Below are 21,563 nucleotides of genomic sequence, written 5' to 3' on the forward strand. Positions count from 1 at the left end.
AAGCAAATACAGCAAGAAAGTTTTTTTCTCAAAATATAGTCGTTATTTCTGAGTGGTGCGATAAAAAAAATCTGAAAAAAGACAAGAACTTAGGCTTATTTCACAGTCACTATTAAATAAACAACATATTGGAAAAACAAAAAAAAGCATCAAGAAACTTTCAATTTTTTTGCAGTTTTTTGAATATTTGATGTTTTTGTTTCCATTTACTTCCTGAACAAACTAACTTTACTCGAGTAAAACAAAATTTTTTCGACTTAAACTAGGCAAGTGTAAGCTTTTAAGCCCGTAAAATGAAATATTGTAAGCCTCAAAAGGAAAAATTTTAAACCAGTTTATATCGACACCGGGAAAATTTTTCAAAATTTGTTTAACTTCGTTCGAATCAGAACTGAAATGGCTTTAAAATAATATATCGCTCCACCTATCCGATGATTAGTTGTGGTAGCTGATTTTTGCGTGGAAGAAAGAAGAAGAAAAAAACTTTTTTCGAATGATTGGTAGAAACACAACAACAAAAACCAACGAAATGAAGGATGATGAATTGTTATGTTATTATTCATACTAACGTTCAGCATGCTAGATTAAAAGATGAAATGTATGCTTGTGTAAAAATTGAGTTGCTTATCCTTAGTTTTCAAAGATTTTAGTATTTTATCGTGTCTCGGATCCTAAGGGGGTCCTTCCTATGGAGGGTGTCCTCACGTTTAAAAAAATTCTAGGAAAAAGTCCTTAAATTTTGGAGAACCTTTGTCCCAGGATTTTGTAAATGAAAGAAAATTTCCTTTCAAATAGCAGAAAACCCCCTACTTAGGATTTTGCTAAGCTTAGCTTAACTACAAGTAACACGACGCATAATTCTTTCTAATTGCAATTTTTGGGGTCATAAATTTTGGTCCTGGTCAATCATATGAATCATATTAATTGTTGTATTTGTTTCAGGCATTAGATTTTTCGACCTTGTTGAAATTGGTTGGTGGAAGTGGAATTGATTTTTATGGTATATAAAGAAACGCCCGCGATTTTAGCAGCGTAGCTTAATTGTTGCAGCAGTGAACAATTTCCTCAACCTGTGCAATAATTTATAGTGACAAGGCAGTAAATTGAAACCACTATCCAAAAGCAGCGACCATTTCTGGGCAAAAATTTAGCAAATGATAGGATTGTTAAGTTTTGAACAAAAAAAATGAAATTAGAGGGAGTAATGAAGATACTGATAATTAAATTTTACAATTTAGAAGGCTTTCAACTATGTGCAAAAAATCAAAGTATCAAATCGGAGATGAAAGCTATATCGTGTTTCTCGAGAGTGGAAAGGAAGAGTGTAAAAATGAAAATGAAAAAGGAAGAGTGAAAAGGAAAATTGGGAAAAAGCATCAGTTCTTTGTAAAAAAATTGCCGCATTTTCAGAAAAACAAAAAAAACGGTTGTTTTTTTAGTCATTTTCCACTGAAGTCTAGACGAGTCTAAAAAGTCGGCTAGATATCCATTATCTCCACTGACTGAAAACAAGCAGATTGGAGAGGTGCTGGAAGAAACTGTGAAATTGGATATAACCGAGTTGTTCGATTTCATTTAGAAATAATTCATGAATTGTATACGTCCTTAAAACAAATTTATCATGACAATTCGAACCGAACAAAATTTTTTCTAGCTGTTTGTTTTTCTTGTTATGTTTAATAATCCTAACCACGACGTTTTAAGGAACTTGAGACATAATGGTGGATTAACTGGTATCAACAACCGCACCTTGGAAAAAAAAATTTGACCGAGTCCAACGTTTATGTGATTGCACGCAAATTTGCAGGATGCAACCGGATTAAAACATGAACTTATCAAGAGTGTCCAACGTACTGTCATATCCTGCTCTGGAATTATAACAACAGCTTTCTGGAACTTTTGAGTGGAAAAGTTTTCTGTTTTCTTATTTAATTGAAAAAACCAAAAGTTTATCAGTGCGTATTTCAGCTGCACAGTTTTATGCAGCTTTCTTTCGAACACTCGCAAACTCGAACTCACTGGCAGTCACAAGTCATTTCCCCACCACTATTTGTTCACAAATCATCGATCTCAATTAAATTTATCTCCCCTTGCCAGGTTAACAACTAGAACAAATTTTCATTGAGAATAATTGGCCTTTTGAGATGTTTAAGCAGATTTTCATTAGTCTATTTGTGGTTCCTGGCCTTGACAACGGTTTCACAGTTCTGATAGCGTTGATTAGAGCTGCTAGTAGTTCAATTGAAGCTTCTTGACTTGCTGACTCTCTTGTTTGCCTACGGATCAATCAATAACTTATTTTTTTGCTCTTTATATACTTTCTTGTTTATTCTCTATTTACTCATGTTTTGTTTAACTTTCTCCGCACTCTTCTTACTTTGTTTTACTTACCTTCTTTATTTGACTGTTTTAATTGTTTTTGATTCAAATTTTTTATCTTTTTGCGGTTTTTTTGCGTTGGTTCTGAATAGTGTGGCAAACATCGCATGATTATATTCAACTTTTTGTCTGTATAAATCTACGTCAATTTCAACCAATCCATTATAACCCTTACTGTTGGGTTTTTTGTTTGACTCTACCAAATGATTTGAATCTGTAAGCAGTTATTTAAGAAAAATATCATCGTCAGAAAAAATCTTTTTGAAGTAAAGCCATACAGCTAACAAGCCATCCTTCATTCATCTAATGACCATGCTTATGAGTAGCAATTATCCATATAACCAATCAACCATCCATCAGTTTGATTGTTCCAGCCCTCTGGCTATCTAGCCATCTATTCATCTAACCGTTCATTCAATTGTTCTTCCCCTCAGCCAACCATTCATCCAATCAGCTTTTGATCCAACCAGCCATCCAACAATCCGTTCATTCATACAGGTATTGATCCGCTCGTATACTTATCTATCCCTCATTTTTTCCAATCAACCCAATATTAAAATATTCATTTTTTACTTTATTGAAAAAAAGGTGTCACTACACACAGATATAGCAATTTCAAACAATCTATCTTTACTACCGTACTATGGATTCAGATACTCTACAGGATTTTAATTATATTTTCGTTACTACACGTTCATCATGGTATGGTGTATTTAGAAGTTGAAGTATACGCGTGTAGATTTGCTTATAGGTATGTAAGAAAATACGTAGGAAAGTATCTATGTAAGTATAAGTATCTAGGCACGGTAGTGATTAAGTTTGCAGGCAAGTAACAAAGTATATGTATACAAATTTAAGTGAAATTAATTTAAACCGACTAAAAAAATTAGGTTAAAATTTTTAAAGTAAAATTAGCTCGGTATGAGTAGTTAAGTGTAACAAAGTAAAGGAAGAAACCTAGGGACAGTAAAGTACAGAAGTTAAGAAAGAAGAAGTAAGTAAGCAAGTAATTGAGAGGAACTTAAAGTAATCTCAACTTAACTAGAATGAAGTATTGCTAAGTGGTTTAAGTAAAATAAATTAAATTTAACTAAAATAATGTGAATGGAGGTAAAATCAAAGTAAAGTAAACCAAAATGCAGTTGAGTATAAAATTTTTTTTTGAGTATGCGTAAATGAAGTAAAATCAAGTTATGTAAGGTAAACTAGGATAAAGTAACGTAACGTAAAGTAAAGTTGAGTAGTTCAAGTAAGCTTAGGTAAGTATTTAAAAAAAGTAAATCAAAGGCGATCAGCTAAAGTGAAGTAAAGTGGAGAAGTTAGTAAAGTTAAGTTAAAAAAATTAGATAAACTTAAACCTTACTTTAATTAAAATTAAACAAATTGGAGTAAAACAGGAAAGTAATTAAGTAGCTAGGTAAAATTAAATATGTGAGTAAATTAGTGAGCAAGAGGTAAAGTAAAGAGGTGAGTAAGTGAACAAGTAATTAAGTCAAGTAAAAAGTAATTAAGTGAGTAGTGAGTAAATAAGTAAACAAGTAAGTAAATAGATTTAAAAAAATAAGTAAGTAAAAAAGTAAGTAAAAAAGTAAGAAGGTAAATATCAAAGTAGGTAAGCATGTAAGTAGGTAAGTGAGTGAGTGAGTAAGTATATCAGAAGGTAAGAAATTAGAGGTAAAGTAAAGCAAAGTAAAAGTAAAGTAAGCTAACGTAAATTAAAGTAAAATGTTAGGAAATTAAAGCAAAGGTGAAACTAATTAAATTAATGCAAAGAAAACTAAACTAAATAAAGAATAAGAAAAATAATGTAAAAAATGAATGCAGGCTTAATTTTATGTCGGTCGGTATGTTAGAAAAAAATTGTGTGAGTGTGAAAGTAAGTAAGTAGGTAAGTCAGAAGGCAAAGAAGTGGGCACGTTAGTATAAAAGTTGGTAAGTATGTAAATATGTAAATAAGTAAGTAATTAGTTAGTTAAGTAAGTAAAAAGTAAGTAAGTAAGTAAGTAAGTAAGTAAGTAAGTAAGTAAGTTAGTAAGTAAGTAAGTAAGTAAGTAAGTAAGTAAGTAAGTAAGTAAGTAAGTAAGTAAGTAAGTAAGCAAGTAAGTAGGTAAGTAAGTCGGTAAGTAAGTAATTAAGTAAGTAAGAAAGTAAGTAGTAAGTAAGTAAGTGAGTAGGTACAGAAGTACATACGTAAGTCAATAGGTAATTAAGGTAAGTAGGTAAATTAGTAAGTGAAAAAATAAGAAATTCAGTAATAAAGTAATTAAAAAAGAGATGAGTCAGTAAGTAAGAAAGTAAGTAAGTATATAAATCACTAAGTAGCTAGGTAAATAACTAAGTAACTTAGTAAACGAATATGTGAGTTGGTAGAGTAAACAAAAATAAAGAAAAGTAAGAAGAAGTAAAGCAAAGTAAAGTAGCGTAACGAAAGTAGTATATGAGTGAGGCGATCAGGGGGATATGGGGAGGAGGGGAGGGGGGTGGGTGGTGATACCTATGTTTTAAGATAGGGAATGGAGCATCCGGTCACCGATAGGGAATGCTAAGGTTCCAGTGTGATGGTAAAAAATTGGTAGGAAAAATTAGTATTTTTGGATTTTGTTTGGAAATGTCTAGTTTTTTTTTTAGCAAAAATCTCAGCATGCGTTATGTAATTGGTGAGTATTACGTGCAGATTGTGTAATGAAAATATTATGTTTTTTTGGTTCAAGGTAAGTCAATGGTAAAATGGGCAAAACTTTCAAAACACGATAAGATTTGTATAATTTGACATGAAAACTGTTTTGTTAGATAATCTTGTTTTTTAAAACAGTTCTCAATCCAGTTGAAACTATGCTGAAACCGAATGAAACTTCGAAAAAAATCAAGTTTTCAGAAAAAATTGCAAATTTTTGGAAAAAACTGCAGAAAACTCAAGGTTTTGGGCTAGTTTTTTGTTGCTTCTGATCTAATTGATCTAGTTATTCTTGGTTTCTGCTTTTTCCATGTTTTTGCTATTGAATTCACTTTGCAAGAAAGTGGCGATCTTAGAAGGAAAATGGTTTCAATTGAACGAACAATTTGCTGGCAGAGATAAAGTTAGAATTGATAACCTCTGTTGCAAAACAGTTATTAAATCGCTTTTTACTTTTGATTCGTGTCCAAAGTGATTTCAAAAAGTCTCAGTGAGAAAGAATCAGTGCTAGTTAAAGCATTGAAAGGTACGTGTACAAATTGAGAAAATAAAGCTGTATTTTTACGTTGAGTTTTCTGAACAAATACAGTTCTCAATCCAGCTGAAACTATGCTGAAACCCACTGAATTTTCAAAAAACAATCAAGTTTTTGGAAAAAAAATGCAAAAATTTCAAGTTTTTGTAAAAAAAATAGCAAAAATTTCAAAGTGTTTTGAAAAAAATTGCAAATTTTTGGAAAAAACTGCAGAAATCTCAAGGTTTTGGCTAGTTTTTTGTTGCCTCTGATCTAATTGAATAAAAAATCAATACGTTTAGAGTTCAAAATTGAGCTAGAATTGTATTTCAATTGGCATACTGTTGAGACACTGATACAAAACTTTGAATAGAAATATGGATTTTTCCACAATTTTCTCTCAAAATAATAAGTTTACCCTAATTTTCGCTAAAAAACGGTTTATATAAGGCTCTGAAAAAATGAAGATCATATTAGCTGAATCCATATTGATACTTCCGTTTTTTCGGGAAAATAGTGTAACTAATCGTTATTTTCGAGAAAAAACATTAGTTTTACAAAGTTTTACATTTTTAACCTTTCATTTGTGTAATTAACTGGTTTTTTGTTCAATTCAAGGAGAATTCAACTAAGAATCTCAAGTCAATTGAACAATTAGAGCAATATTTTTTGAAAAATTTAGATCAATTTCCATGATCCAACTTGTTGGTATTAATAACAAGCTTCAGATAATTATTGAAAAATAAACTTTTTACTGCTAAAACTGACTAAAAATAGGATTAATTTTTATTAGAAATTATATTAGATTGGATGAAATTCTTTAAAATCTTCTTCAAAACCAATGATTATCTCTCTGTTGCTTTTATTTTGTAATTTTCATAATTTTTTCCGCAGAAAATTTCTATGTTTTAGGTTTATTCTTGCTTTCTGCTTTTAACATGTTTTCGCTATCGAACTCACTTTGCAAGAAAAAGTAGTCAGAACTGAGGAATTTAGGAGAAAATAGTATCAATTGAATGAACAATTTGCTGGCAGAGATGAAATTAGAACTGACAACGTCTAATTATTATCATGTAATTTGTACAGGTACTCCTTTAGGTTCCCTTGTTTAGTTGCTACAGACAGAAAACTATTTCAGCAAAAACCCAACTTTTGGTATCATTAACTGTCACTTTTCTTGCAATTTAATTTGTTTATCGCTTATTGTTCTTGATTTTTGTCGGAACTTTTCTCAAAAATGTCGAAGTGAGAAACAATTGGTGATATTTTAAGCATTTGAAAGCAAAAGTATAAATTGAGAATAAAAAAGTGTATTTTTACAGTGATTTTTTAGAATAAAATAAGAGCAGCTCTTTTGTTTATAATCTGCAAAACCTTCGGAAGTGAAATTAGTTCCATTTTTTTGCAAAATTTATAACATTTAAAACATCTGTTCTCAAAAACATCGGTTAAGGAAAGGATATCAAGGCGAAAACTGAGACAACTGAATAATTTTGCGAAATTCATTGAGCAAAAACAACTCTATAATTCAACGTAATTTTCTTATTGAAAAAAAGTTTAAGCTAAATAGAACTAAAATTTTACTGTGTGTCTAATTGAGATTTTTAATGTTAAAATTCAAAGAAGTAAGAGATCATATATTTGGTTCTGCTAAAGTATTAGTTTGATTAGATTTTTTCAGCAGGCTCCATATCAATTTCTCTAAAATCCTTTCTACATCAATTTTTTTATCCAAAAAAACGAAATGTAGATCTTGAAAGCAATTTTTTGATTTAAGCTTCATGTATTATCTTGCAAAAGAAGTTGGAATTGAGTTTATTTCACAACAAATTATTTTCAAAAAACCCCAATTTTTCAAATATTATTCTTTTATGTTGGATTTTTTCTCAAGATGTAATATATAAGCCAGAACTGCAATAGAATGTAATAGTTAGTCAGAATTGGGGACCTTAGAAAAAAAGGGTATCAATGTAGCGAACAATTTGCTGGTAGAGATAAAATTAAAACTGATAACGTCTGATGATTACTTTGTAATTTTTACATGTTCTGCTTTTGGTTGTTTTGTTCAGTAGTACAATTAACTATTTAAGCTAAAGTACAATTTTTGCAATCGTTAACTATCACTTTTCTTGCAAAACAGTTATTAAATTGCTTTTATTCTTGATTCGTGTCGGAATGTTTCTCAAAAAAGTCACATTGAGAAAAAATTGGTGCTAGTTAAAGCATTCAAAAGTACATATAAAAATTGAGATTTTAAAGCAGTACTTTTACGCTGAGTTTTTAGAACAAACTAAGAGCAGCTTGATTTTTTAAATCTGAAAACCTTTGGAAACAGAAATACGCAAGTAGGTCTGGTTCTTTACTACTGCAACATCCAAATACTTCGAAAAGAACGTTTTTCAGATAAATTGATATAGAAATTAAAATCAAGGTGCAAACTGTAACAACTAAATAATTTTGCCAAATTTATTAAGCAGAAAAAATATAGTTCTACATAATTTTGTAATTGAAAAAAACTGAAGCTAACCAGAACAGAATTTTCACTAAATGAAACTTTTCTTTTTAAAACTCATATAATTAAGAGATCCTACAGCTGTTTCTGCCCAAGTATCAGTTTGTTTAGAAATTTTCAACAAAATCCACATTATTTTCTCTAAAAATCGTTCTATATCGAACTTTTTTGTTTTTTTTTAATCCAAAAAAATGATAAGTAGATCTTGAAGGCAAATTTTTTTATTCAACTTCATGTATCATTTTTCAAAAGATGTCGGAGTTGTTTCACAAAAAAAATGCTCAAAGTATAAATGTTTGATTTTTTGTATAAATTTGCCTAATATATCAAATGATAAAAAAAATTTCCAAACATAAAACATTTATGTTGGATTTTTTCTCAAGATATAGTTTATAAGCTAAATTTTGATAAAATATCTCAAAATTCCCAATGAATTATATTGAGTTTCTATTTCAACTTAGTATTTTTTCAGTTTCTGCTTCATCCACTATCTTCCAACTTAATTTAATCTGAACAAATTTGGATTGAAAATTGAAATTTAGATGGAAAAAGGTATCATTTCAGTGAAATTTTAATGATCCGAAGCAAAAACCAAAGCTTTTGCAGGAAATATTTAAAAGAACATAAGTACTAAACAAGGAAAGCGTTAAAATAGTAACTAGGCAAAACCATTCAATTAGTCGTTGTTTTATAAATATCCAGTTTTTTTTAAAAAAAAATTCAACGAATACTCCAACACTTATTAGCGTCTGTTATTCACTTTTACTACAAATTTATTGCAACGAAATCTCCGCATGCTTGCAACAATGGAGTTTTTACTGTAGATTAAAGATTTTTGGACCGATTTCCATTGAAAGTTTCACGACAATTTGAACTCGATTGTTGCTGGTTTTATCATTAATCAGTCCCTTTGAATAAAAAAACAAATGACAGATCAAGAACAGGTTTTTCATCACAAGAGTTTTTTTCAAATTTAATATATAGATTTTTTGAGATTCAGTAAAAAAATGTCAAAGTATTTTCTAGGATTTTTTTAAAATATCTTAATTTTACCTTCTCTTGGAGTGCGTTTGGAGACTGCTGAGCACATAATTTAACAATATGTTGACAGGAATAATGCTTGTTCTTGATATGATTAGTAAGTTCCTCGCTGCTATATGTATAACAGTTACAATTGGAACACTTTAAAACACCACAGTGCTTTCGATGTCTTGACGCATCTTTACGTGTGTTTTCTCTTCCACATTCAAGACATGCATTTCTTTCAACCTTTTCAGTGACGGCATCTCAATAAGTAGAGAAAGAAAAAATGGGAGATTTTTAATGTCCCAAATTTATAGAAAAGAGAAGTTGAATAGCCTCAAAAAATGAATAAAAGTGAAAAAAAACAGCAAATTTCTTAACCAATTGTTTTTAACGTGAAAGAATATCAGAATGGATATGCTATTTAGTCTTAGCTGAAACAAAAAACATCCAATCTAACCATGGAGTTTTCAAACGTTTCGATATAAACCAATCAGAATCGTGCTTCAATGGTTATGGAATTTTCCACAAATTTAATGTAACCTAATCAAAATTCAGTTCTACTTCTCATTGATTACTCAACGTTTTTGATATCGTTTGTAGATATCAAGGATTTCTTCACAGGTAGTATTTGTGGTAGTAAAACACTTTGTAGATCAGAACCAAACTATGTTTATGAAACTTCCCAATAAATCAAAATTATTGAATTGTTCTAACATAACTAACATATACAATTGACACCAAAGTGAGATAAATGAGATTTTTTGTCTGATTTCTATTGTTTTTTCGGTACTCAAATCAATTTATGAAATTTCGATCACAGTTTTTTCGATTTGTTCTATTTCTAAACAGTGAAAAAAGAAATTACCAAAACATGCACTTTTATCACTTTCTTTTTGGTATATACTAATATAAACGACCGGAAGTCTTTTAAATTTGGATAATCGATTAAAAGATATTCCGAAAAATCTAGATTTTGTATTTGTATCAAATTCAAAACAGTAATCGAAATGATGTTCCCTATTTTCAATATTTGTTTCATAGGCTCTTCCATTGTCAATCTAAGTTTACTCTTCTAAACAAAAACATTGTTGATAAATCTGGCAGTAATCTTTTTTCTGAAATCTCCTCTTATCTTTTTTAACAAAATTATTGAACTTTCTGTGTTTCTATACAAGTTAAGACTAATACAATCTCCATCAACGTCATCTGTCCACCACTCTTTTATCTTTTTGTAGAAGTTCAACCTTAAAATCTAATAAATTTCCATTTCAGACATTGAAAATGGTTTTGATAGAAACTTATATCTTACTGAAATAAGCAAAGGAACTTGAAAAATTTCGAATTGTTGCACCATTTTTAATTTATTTTGTGTAATAAATCACCATGAAATGTTTTTCCCTTATTTAGAGTCTAATTAGCTTTTAGGTAATTCATGTAGATAATCAAAAACTTAAAATTTTTTTAAAAAATTGAAAACAACCAATGAAATATAGAAATTTGATAAAAAAATTATAATGTTTTCAACTAAATATCTATTCTTGTTTGTGATTTTGTTCAAATATCATAAAATTTACTTAAAATTTGATAAAAGCATTAATTAAATAAGTTTTTCTGTAATTTCATAAGTAAATACTGGAAAATCATTTGATAATTGGCCAGTGTTTTGTGTCAGTTTTGATTAAATTGTATGTTTTGTCTGACTTTTCCTCAGATATCCTAGCTTTAAATGTACACTTAAGTAAAAAAAAATTGTTTTTAACCAATAATATTTCAATTACGAAACTTACAAAACATCAAAAAGCATTAGTGAGTTTTACAATTATCAGCCAACATAAAGTCTCCCAAAATTTGGGACAGTTCTTTGAATTCGTTTAAAGTATAGTTGACATAGACAACTTGTTTCATTGCTTCATTCTCTTTTCCAGTGAAGAGTTGAATCTGAATGTAGGGTGGCTTGTTCACACTGTACTTCCTGTTCTTGATTGTGACAAACACCCTTCTCATCTTTTATTTTGCTTTTTCATATACTCTATTACAAAAGTCGAGCTCCTGATCCATGATTGATTCTTTGCCAGATTTAGCTTCATTATAGGTACGAGTCCAAGGTTTTCAGCATCGTGAATAACGGTATTCCGGATTGCCGATATTGGCTCTCCTTCTTCTTCATCAGATAGACTTGTTAGGACTTTTCAAATTGTCCCAAGTCGTAAATTTTTAATAGTTGAAAGCACGGCTCAAAATAAATTTTCCATTTGTAGGATTTTTGGAACCAAACAATTCTCTCAATTCTTGTTTGATTTTTTGAGAATTCAATTTAATTGGGACTAGTGTCTTTTCTTGAGTACAATTTTGAAGAGTAAACTGATCAGATGAGGAGAAATGAGAGAAATGATTATGAGATTAAATTAAAATGGAAGTAAGCAAAATGAGTCATCGCGATTTCCATATATGGAAGTAGTACCAAATATGGAACGTTTTATATGAGTTTCTCCTATAGGGAAAGTGTGTAAGCGTCACTTCTCCTATATAAATCTACAATTTTCTGCAAAAAAAAACATATTTCCAATGGCAGCTGCTTTGTGTCAAGCTCTTCCCAGCAATTATTCAGATTACAGTAAAAAATTGCTATTTATTTCTGTTGCCAACGAGTTCTACGAACAATACATAGTAATCCAAGATTATTGTGTGTCTACCCACAATTCTTTATGTTCTTTGGAGAAATGTAAGTTCCATTTGGTTTCAATAGGAACTTCTTTCAAGATTAGATAAATATATTTACATATATCAGGAAACTGACAAACTGACTGTCTTTACACTTTGTTCAAACACAAAGTTTCATTCAATTTTTGTTACCTCAAGCGGAGAAAGATTCAATTCGCTTAATCGAGCAGTTCGACAAAATTTACGATGGAAAGGAGCCAAAAAGATGCCTAGTATTGCACAGAAACGACTAGTTCGGAAGAAATACAAGAAGCATTATCTAAGTTCTAATCAAATATTTGCTTCCACACAAACTCATGGATCAGCGTTTCCGGTCAGAATTCGAAACGCTCAGAATTCAAAATATGAGTCTGATTTGTTGAAGATTATTGATTGTTTTCTTGATTGTCATGGTTCTGTGAATAGTGATTATGTAAGCTTTGTGATAAAATAATCTACTCTCTAACAATGTTCGCTTAGTAGTTTACCCTGATAAGTCTTTAAAAAATAAGCTTTGGTCCAGAAACACTTAATTCAGATGAAAAGAAAAAGCAATTTACAAACAATTGGGAATCTTGAAAAAATGGGTAAAAAGACAAAAATTGAGTTATTTTTCGAGGTCCTTGTTACTTCCTTCTTCATGTGCCACACCATGTTTTCTTCTAAACAGAGCTAAGTTATCCTGTTGAGCCTTCAGTTTTTCTTTCTTGTACCTTGTATCACGAAATGTTTCAATTTTTCGCCAATTATGTTGTTAAATTCTTAAGGGACTGAAACACTTTTTCGGGTCTCTCTAGAAGATGACAAACTCAAACATTTTTTCAAAAATAGTCAGTTGTAGTAAATGTTCACTTGTAAGCAAATGAAAATTATTTCCGTATCCCAGATCCACAACTTCATGAAAAAAAATTTTCTTTTGAAGCATATGAAAATCCGTAATTTTTTCTGGAAGGTGACTTAGACATTGCCAATTCTTTTCTAAAATCTCTAATTCTTTTACTTCCGATTTCTCTCCATTCTGAAAGATCTATGATAATTTGCTCACTAGCCTGGGAGATTTTATTAAATTTGAGAATTTTGACAGTTTCGGTACCAATTTCAAACTGGATGCATTAACTCGCCCGTTCTATAATGATTGGTTCCAAAGTTTGAGATAGATTTCCGTTTCTTTTAAAAATTCTACTAAAATTGTTAGAATGAATTGATTTGTAGGATCTTTTCAAATTAAAAGAAATTTACTTTTGGTCAGCTGTAGATTTTGCTGAATTTCTCATAAAAAAACTGACCTCATTCAAAAGTTTTGCAACACTTGGTTGACTTTAAAAGCATTTTAAAGCTTTTTTTGTAGAATTAGATTTTTTGTTCTCCTGAAGCTAATTTTGAAAGTTTTTCAAACAGGAAGAGTTTCCTTAAAAATTATTCTTTTAATTTCAACCTTGGTTGAAAACTTTTTTTTAGGTTTAGAAAACTTAAGTAGAAACAAGTAACAAGTTAAGTAAAATCTACAATTTTTTTCATCAATCTCATCACCTTAGAGTTAATTCTGGAATTCTGACTGGTTAAATTTTTATTGGATAATTCTAGAATTTAGAAAATTCAGAAAAATTTAGAAACTAATGTGTAATGACTTCTTATAAAATTCGAGAATTTATTCTGTAGATTCTAAAAATTAGAAGATTCTAGAAGTTTATGAATAATGACGTCAATTTCTCTGGTGGAAATCTTCTACAACTTTAACTGTTCTATAAACGTTAAATTGTAATGACGTCATTTTCTCATGTGGAATTGCTTTTGTTTTACTTAAATAATTCGAAAAACTTAGCACTGTAGAAAATCATGTCAGACCCTCGGATTGGCTTTTTTCATATAATTTTTTTTATGATAATTAATTTTTTGGTACAAGAATCTTGTCAAAATTATTTTTTTTCCAGCATGAACAGATTTTAGCATATAAATATAGATAGTTTTCATTACGTGTACCAAAAATATTTTCTTCAGAGGTTTTGCAAGATGCTAGGAACCTAAGAATTGTTTTTGTAAATTGCATGTTTTTTCTTGATTTTTTCGAAGTTTATGTAAAATTCTAACTTTATATCTTAAATTATAGGCCAAAAAACGCAAAATTTTAATGTAAGACACATGTTGACTTATCGCTTAGAAAACTTCAATCGACTTTCATTGCCATTCCCTATGTTGTTACACTAGTTTTCTATTGTTTTCTAAAGGATTAAATTTTGAACCAAAATTTCATAAAGACTAATAATTAACTGTACAAGAAAAATTTAAATGATTGGTTTCGGCGAGATGCTAAAAGTGTTTCAATTTTTTCTATAAAACGGGAAAAATGTTTCATTTTTTTCGACAAATTGCAAAATTTGTTTCACTTTTTTCAACAGAATGCGAAAGGTGCTTAAATTTTTTTCAAGCGTATGTGAAAAGTGTTTTACTTTTTTCCTACAAATGCGAAAAATGTTTCGCTTTTTTGAACAAAATGTGAAAAGTATTTCACTTTTTTTGACAAAATGCGAAGAATGTTTCAATTTTTTTGACAAGATGCGAAAAGTGTTTCATTTTTTTGCCAAAATCTGAATTTTCATTTTTTCCTACAAGAAGCAAAAAGTGTTTGAGTTTTTTTGTCAAGATGCAAAAACCATCAGGTATTTTTCAGTTTTATATAATTTTTTTTATTGTTTTTCTCAATAAGTGTGCAAAAATTAATCAAATTTTCTAACATGTGTGCGAAATCGGAGCACTAAAATAAGTTCTAGTTGTTTTTCAATGAATCACCCTGAACTTCTCATCTCTTCGCATAATTAAAAAGGAATTGATTAAATTAGTTGATTACAAAGAACGAAGTTAATGCCAAACAACAATTATTCACCAAAAATTATTCAATCGGAGGGCTGTCGAGAGTTCAGGAGGTTCTGAATAGAACGCAGAGGAGGACGAGGTTGTAGTGAATGTCGTAGAGCTGGCGGTGTCATTGTTTCCGAGAAGCCCTCATCTTCGTCTATTGTGATGGGGTTTTCGGCTGATCCTGCTTGCTCCCAAGGAAAGAGGAGATTTTCGACTGGTTGATCCACATATATAAAGTCAGGGGTGTCGGCGTAGTTCATTCCCACGTGCTCAGCCACTTCCTCCGTCATTTGCATTTCTCCAAGTTGGTTCTCTGCCATGGGTTCTTGCATCATATGACGTTCGTTGAAATCCCTTCACATCACTTCCACCATATGCCAGACTTGGAATGGGATGTCCATTCTTGCCAGAAAAACTCCAGAGACCGTTTCTCGCACTTGAATTTGTACTAGATCAGTCGAAATTTCTGCAGAGTACATAAGTTTGCTGTTTTGCACGGAGAAGATCATTTTGAGTAATAAATTGGAGTTAAAGAGTAAAAACAAGAATGATTTAGGACTGCGAGGGGGTAGCTGACGGAAGATATGTTGAAAGTGGGGTACTTAGAGCTGAGACAGGAGGTAGTTGAGGGTAATTTAGTTTAAAAAAAAAGATTTTTTCTTAAGAGTGAGGGGTACCTTCATCTCGAATGTGTGGGTTTAACCAATCAGAATTGATTTTCCTTATTTGGATTTCAGTCGTGTCCAATCAGATTTCAGCTTCTTTTTATGGATCTTTTGGATAAATGTCGTGTCCAATCGGAAACAAAGCTCCATTTTAGCGTTCACCTTTTAAGGGCTTAAATCTTTCGAATAAGTAAAATATACAGAAAAGCCATCGCAAAAAAAATTACCAAAAGTTATTTGCTGCTGTAAGAATAAGAAACATTGCAGAAATAAGTACTAAAAAAAAAGAAAATTAGAACAAGTAGCAATTCCAAAAATTTTTTTCATCAAGTTACTTGAGTTTTTGATATGTAATCAATGAGAAATTGCTGGTTTTTTTTAGTAGATAGTTAAGTTCTTTGAGTTTGATGTAAATTTGGAAGGATAAGTCAAAGTTGATGAATTTTTCAAAGCAAACCTCTGGAAATCTGATTCCAAACCAAATGAAGCAGGATTTTGATTTTTTAAAATCCTTAAAGAATTGAAGGAGTAAAGAATTTAGCTTGAGAAATTATTACAAATTTGGGTAATGGTTAGGGGATAAAAAGAGTCTTTAATAAATCATCGTACGATTCTTTGATTATTTTCAATTTCTCAAGAATAAACAAAATTTCTTTCCGTTTGAGATGTAATTCAGCCGTAAGTTTAAATCGTTGATACGCAATATGTGGATCAAAAGTAATGTCTTAAATTGTGTAAGTTTCTCTGAAGAAACCTTTACTTAGTCGGATAACTCTATTTTGTGCAATAAAAACGTTCAAAAAATTATAAAAAAAGTAAGAGTCAACATCTATTCCATCAATAAGAAAATCAGTTGGAAAAATTTTTCTTTTTTCGTGTGGAGTAACTCGAGGAAATTCACCGTTTTTTGATAGACACTTTTCAAATAAAGATTAATTTAAAGAAAATTATAAACAGTTCAATTTTAGAAAATGCTGGATTCTGATTGGTTGATATCAAAATTTTTGAAAACTCCATGGTTAGATTGGATGATTTTTATTTCAGCTAGGCTAAGTAGCATATCCATTCAGTTTTTTTTACGTTAAGAACAATTGATTAGGAAATCTGCTGTTTTTATTCACTTTTATTCATTTTTTGAGGCTATTCAACTTTTTTTTCTAAAAAACTGGGACATTCCAAATATCCCATTTTTTCATTCTCTACTCATTGAGATGCCGCACTGAATAGAAACGAAAGAGTTGTATGTACTGAATGTGGAAAAAAAAACACAAGTAAAGATGCGTCAAGACATCAAAACACTGTGGCCTTTTAAAGTGTTCCAATTGTAACTCTTAGACATATACCAGCGAGGAACTTAATAATCATATCATGAAGAAGCATTATTTTTGTCAACATAATGTTAAATTATGGGCTCCGAAGCCTCCAAAAACACTCCAAGAGAAGGTAAAATTAATGTATTAAAAAAAACTCTTAGAAAATACTTTGAATTTTTTTTTACTGATTCTGAAAAGTCTATACAATAAAATTTAAAAAAAACTCTTGTAAAAATTATACAGTTTTTTCATGAATGTTCTTGATCTGCCATTTCTTTTTATTCAAGGGTTCTGATTGATGATAAAACCAGCAGTAATCGAGTTCAAATTGTCGTGAAACTTTCAATGGAAATCGATCCGAAAATCTTTAATCTAGTAAAAACTCCATTGTTGCAAGCCTGCGGAGATTTTGTTGAGATAAGTTTGTGGCAAAAGTGAATAACGGACGCTAATGATTGTTTGAGTATTTGTTGAGTTTTTAAAAAAACTGGAGATTTATAAAGCATCGACTAATTGAAAGTTTTTGCCTAGTTACTATTTTAAAGCTTTCCTTGTTTAGTGCTTGTAAAATTGTTCAGAGATTAGTGTTTGTTTAAGCAGATAATGGGGTTTAATTATTCAGAATTATATTTTTCTGCTGTTGTCTGACAGTTTCACAAATCAATTGATAACTGACCTAGAAAAGATGAAAAAATATTTGTTTTTGCCAACTTGTGAAAACTTCAACTTTATAATATACAACATTCTCAACCAAAAATTTACTTCAGTGTAGAAATTCAGAGTTGAAACAGCAAGATAATGTTTTCAGGTTGAGAAATCATTTAAAGATTTCTTGCGAAAGCTTTATGGTTTTAATTTGGTTTCGGATTATTGAACTTTTGTTGAGATGATGCATTTTTCCATCTAAAGTTCAATTTTCAAGAAAAAATTTTGTTCAGATTAAATTAATTGGATGATAGTAGATGAGGCAGACGATGAAAAAAAAAAATTTGAGATAGAAACTCAATATAATTCATTAGGAGTTTTGAGATAGTTTTGTTAAAATTCAGCTTATAAATTATATCTTGAGAGAAAATCCAACATAAAAAGGTAATGTTTGGAAATTTTGTAATCATTTAATATATTAGGTAAATTTATACAAAAACTCAGATATATTGAGAATTTTCTTGTGAACCAACTCTGACATCTTGTGGAAGATGATGCATGAAGCTGAATTAAAAATTTAGTTTCAAGATCTACTTTTCATTATTTTGGATAAAAAACGAAAAAAGTTTAATGTTGAAAGATTTTTAGAGAAAATAAAATGAAGCTTGCTGAAAATTTCTACAGACACTGATATTTTGGCAGAATCAGCCGTAGGATCTCCTAATTATATGAACTTTAACATGAAAACTAGAAAATTAGAAAATTACGTAGAACTATAGCTTTTTGCTTAATAAAAATGGCACCTTGATTTCCTTTTCTAAATCGACTTCTCTATGAAGCGTTCTTTTTGAAGCTTTTAGATGTTGCAGAAAAAAGGAACTAGGCCTAGTTGCGTATTTCTACTTCCAAAGATTTTCAGAATAAAAAATCAAGCTGCTCTTAAATTGTTCTAAAAACTCAACGTAAAAATACAGCTTTAACTTCTCAATTTTTACACGTACTTTTGAATGCTTTAACTAGCACCAATTCTTTCTCACTGAGACTTTTTGAAAACACTCTGGACACAAATCAAGAGTAAAAAGATATTTAATAACTGTTTTGCATCAGAGGTTATCAGTTCTAATTTTATCTCTGCCAGCAAATTGTTCGTTGAATTGAAACCATTCTCCTTCTAAGATCGCCACTCTCTTGCAAAGTGAATTCAATAGCAAAAACATGAAAAAAGCAGAAAGCAAGAATAACAAGATCAATTAGATCGGAAGCAACAAAAAACTAGCCCAAAACTTTGAGATTTCTGCAGTTCTTTCCAAAAATTTGCAATTTTTTCTGAAAACTTGATTTTTTTTCGAAATTTTTTTTAGGTTTCAGCATAGTCTCAGCTGGGTTCAGAACTTAATAATGAGTAAGATTATCTAATAAAACAGTTTTCAAGTCAAATTATATCAAATCTCATCGTGTTTTGAAGTTTTTTGAAAAAAATTTCAATTTTTCGGTTGAAAAATTCAAATCTTTGCCTATCTTACCATTGATTTACCTTAAACCAAAAAAACATAATACTTTTATTACACAATCTACAATAAGTACTCACCAACTACATAACGCGTGCTGACATTTTTGCGAAAAACTAGACATTTCCTTAAAAATCCAAAAATACTAATTTTTCCTAACATTTTCTTACCATCACACTGAAACCTTAGCATTCACTATCTTAATACATAGTGAAACCTATTCCCTATCTTAATAAGTTCTTAATTCCCTACACTGAATCCTTGAAATCTATACACTATCTTAAAACATGGTAAGATCGAGCAAAACATGGTAAAACATGGTAAAACATGGTAAGATCTTAATTCCCTACAATGAATTTGTAATAAATAGGGAAATATATACGCTCTCCTAATACATGGGCAACTCGGGCGACGAAAAAAACTTACCATCCGAAACTTACCATCTGGAGCCTTACCATCTTAAAACATTAGGAAAGCTATTTCCTATCTTAATACATATAAAATCTATTCACTATCTTAATACATAGGTTGGTGACCGGATGCTCTTTTCCCTATCTTAATACATGGGGGTCACCAGCCACCCCCCCCCTGATCGCCTCACACATTACGTAAGTTAATACGTAAGTGGTGTGGAGTAAAATTGAGTCATATAAAAAAAATTGAATGTATTAATTGAAAGAAAAAAATCAGGCGAAGTAAACTAATGTATGCATCTGGGTTTGTTTGTCTGTATGTATTTAATTAAGTGTAGATTTAAATGTAGGTATGTAAAATGCATGTATGTAAGTATATAAGTGAAGGAGTAAGTCAAAAAAATAATTAGTAAAGAAGTATGAAAGAAGATGAGTTTAATTTAAGTAATGAAAACTAAGGTAAAATAAAATGAAATGAAACAAAGTAGAATAACACAAAATAAAGTAAAATAAAGCAAGAAAACAATCAAGTAGGTTGAAAAAAAGTTAAACGAAAAGAAGTTCAATAAAACAGCAAAAGATGAAAAGTAAGATGATTAAAGTGACTAAGTGAGGCTGTAATTAAACAAAAAAAGGAAGTGGAGAATAAGTGAAAAAGTACAAAAAAAATTTAAAAAAAAGAAGTTATTAAATGATCCGTAGGAAATTAAGCAAGACCGCAAAATTCATTGAACTAATAGCGGCTCTAATCATTATTATCAAATCTGTGAAGCCGTTGTCAAAGCTGTGAACCACAAAAATACAACTGAAAAACTGCTTACAGATCGCAAATTTCTAATTAATCTCCTAGCAAGGGAAGATGTAAGTAAGCTAAAAAGTAAATAAAGAAGTTATTAAATGATCCGTAGGAACTTAAGCAAGTCAGCAAAATTCATTGAACTAATAGCAGCTCTAATCAAATTTATCAAATCTGTGAAGCCGTTGTCAAAAATACCACTGAAAAATTGCTTACAGATCTCAAATTTCTAAGTAATATCCCAGCAAGGGATGATGTAAGTTTATTCGAGATCGATGGTTTGTGAACAAATAGTGGTGTTGAAATGACTTGTGACTGCCAGTGAGTTCGAGACTGCTATTGTTTGAAAGGTAACTGCATAAAACTGTGCAGCTGAAATACGCACTGATAAACTTTTGGTTTTTTCAACTTAATGAGAAGACAGAAAATTATTCCGCTCAAATGGTCAGAAAGCTGTTGTTATAATTCCAGAGCCAGACATGACAGTACTTTACACACTCTTGATAAGTTCATGTTTTAATCCGGCTGCATCATGCAATGACAAAAGCTTGGAGTCAGTCAAATACTTTTCCAAGGAACAGTTGTTCATAGCAGTTAATCCGCCATTAGGTCTCAAGTTATTTAAAACAACGTAGTTAAGGTTAAAAAAACTAACAAAAAACAACAAATAGCGGGAAAAAATAGACTCGTCTAGTTTTCGGTGGTAAATAAGCAAAAAAACTACCGAATTTTCTTTTGTTTTTCTGAAATTGCGCCAAGTTTTACAAAAAAAAATGAGTTTGGGGATCTTTCTTTCCCCTATTCTTTTTACTTTTTCAGTTTTACACTCTTCCTTTCACCTCTCGAGAAACACGATATAGCGGTCATCTCCGATTTAGAATTTTGAATTTTCTGTATAGTTGAAAACCTTCTATATTGTAAAAGTTGATTATCAGTATCTTCATTACTCCCTCTTATTTCAATTTTCTTTCTGTGAAATTTGAAAAATTTATCATTTGCCATAGTTTTGCCAAGAAACGGTAACCGCCTTTGGAGAGTGATTTCAATTCACTGCCAGTTCACCATAAAATATAGCACAATTTGAGGAAATTGTTCACTGCTTTCAACAAATAAGGTACGCTGCCAAAATGGAGGCCGTTTTTTTTATATACCATAAAATTCAATTTCACTTACACCAACCAATTTCAACTGCGTCGAAAAAAATTTTGCCTGAAACAAATATTACAATTAAAATGATTCATATGTTTAACCAGGAACAAAAATCAGGACCCCAAAAGTTGGAATTAGGAAGAATTATGCATCGTGTCCCATGTTGTTAAGCTAGCTTAGCAAGATCCTAAGTTGGGGGTCTTCTTCTATTTCGTAGGAAAACTTTTCAGAACTACTGGTTTAAAAAAAAATATATAATCAGTTATAATCAATCAGACAATCATACTAGATTTAAGATTGAAACAAATCACCTTTATAGAAAAAAAGATGAATTATAGAAGACTAAAGTGGATTATGTTTTTTTTTTCAAATTTAATCAATAATAGTGAATTGAAAATCCATTACGTGGTTTC

At 30.3% G+C, this 21,563-nt stretch overlaps 1 protein-coding gene across 1 annotated transcript in view; it reads left to right on the forward strand.

Annotated features, from left to right (window-relative positions):
• The window catches only part of LOC134844522 (uncharacterized), a 638,515-nt gene that overhangs the window by 98,476 nt on the left and 518,476 nt on the right, over positions 1 to 21,563 (forward strand). The gene's annotated exons all lie outside the window — the stretch shown is intronic.

The sequence above is a fragment of the Symsagittifera roscoffensis genome, chromosome 4 (genome assembly GCF_963678635.1).
Source record: "Symsagittifera roscoffensis chromosome 4, txSymRosc1.1, whole genome shotgun sequence".
NCBI classification, from domain to species: domain Eukaryota; kingdom Metazoa; phylum Xenacoelomorpha; order Acoela; family Convolutidae; genus Symsagittifera; species Symsagittifera roscoffensis.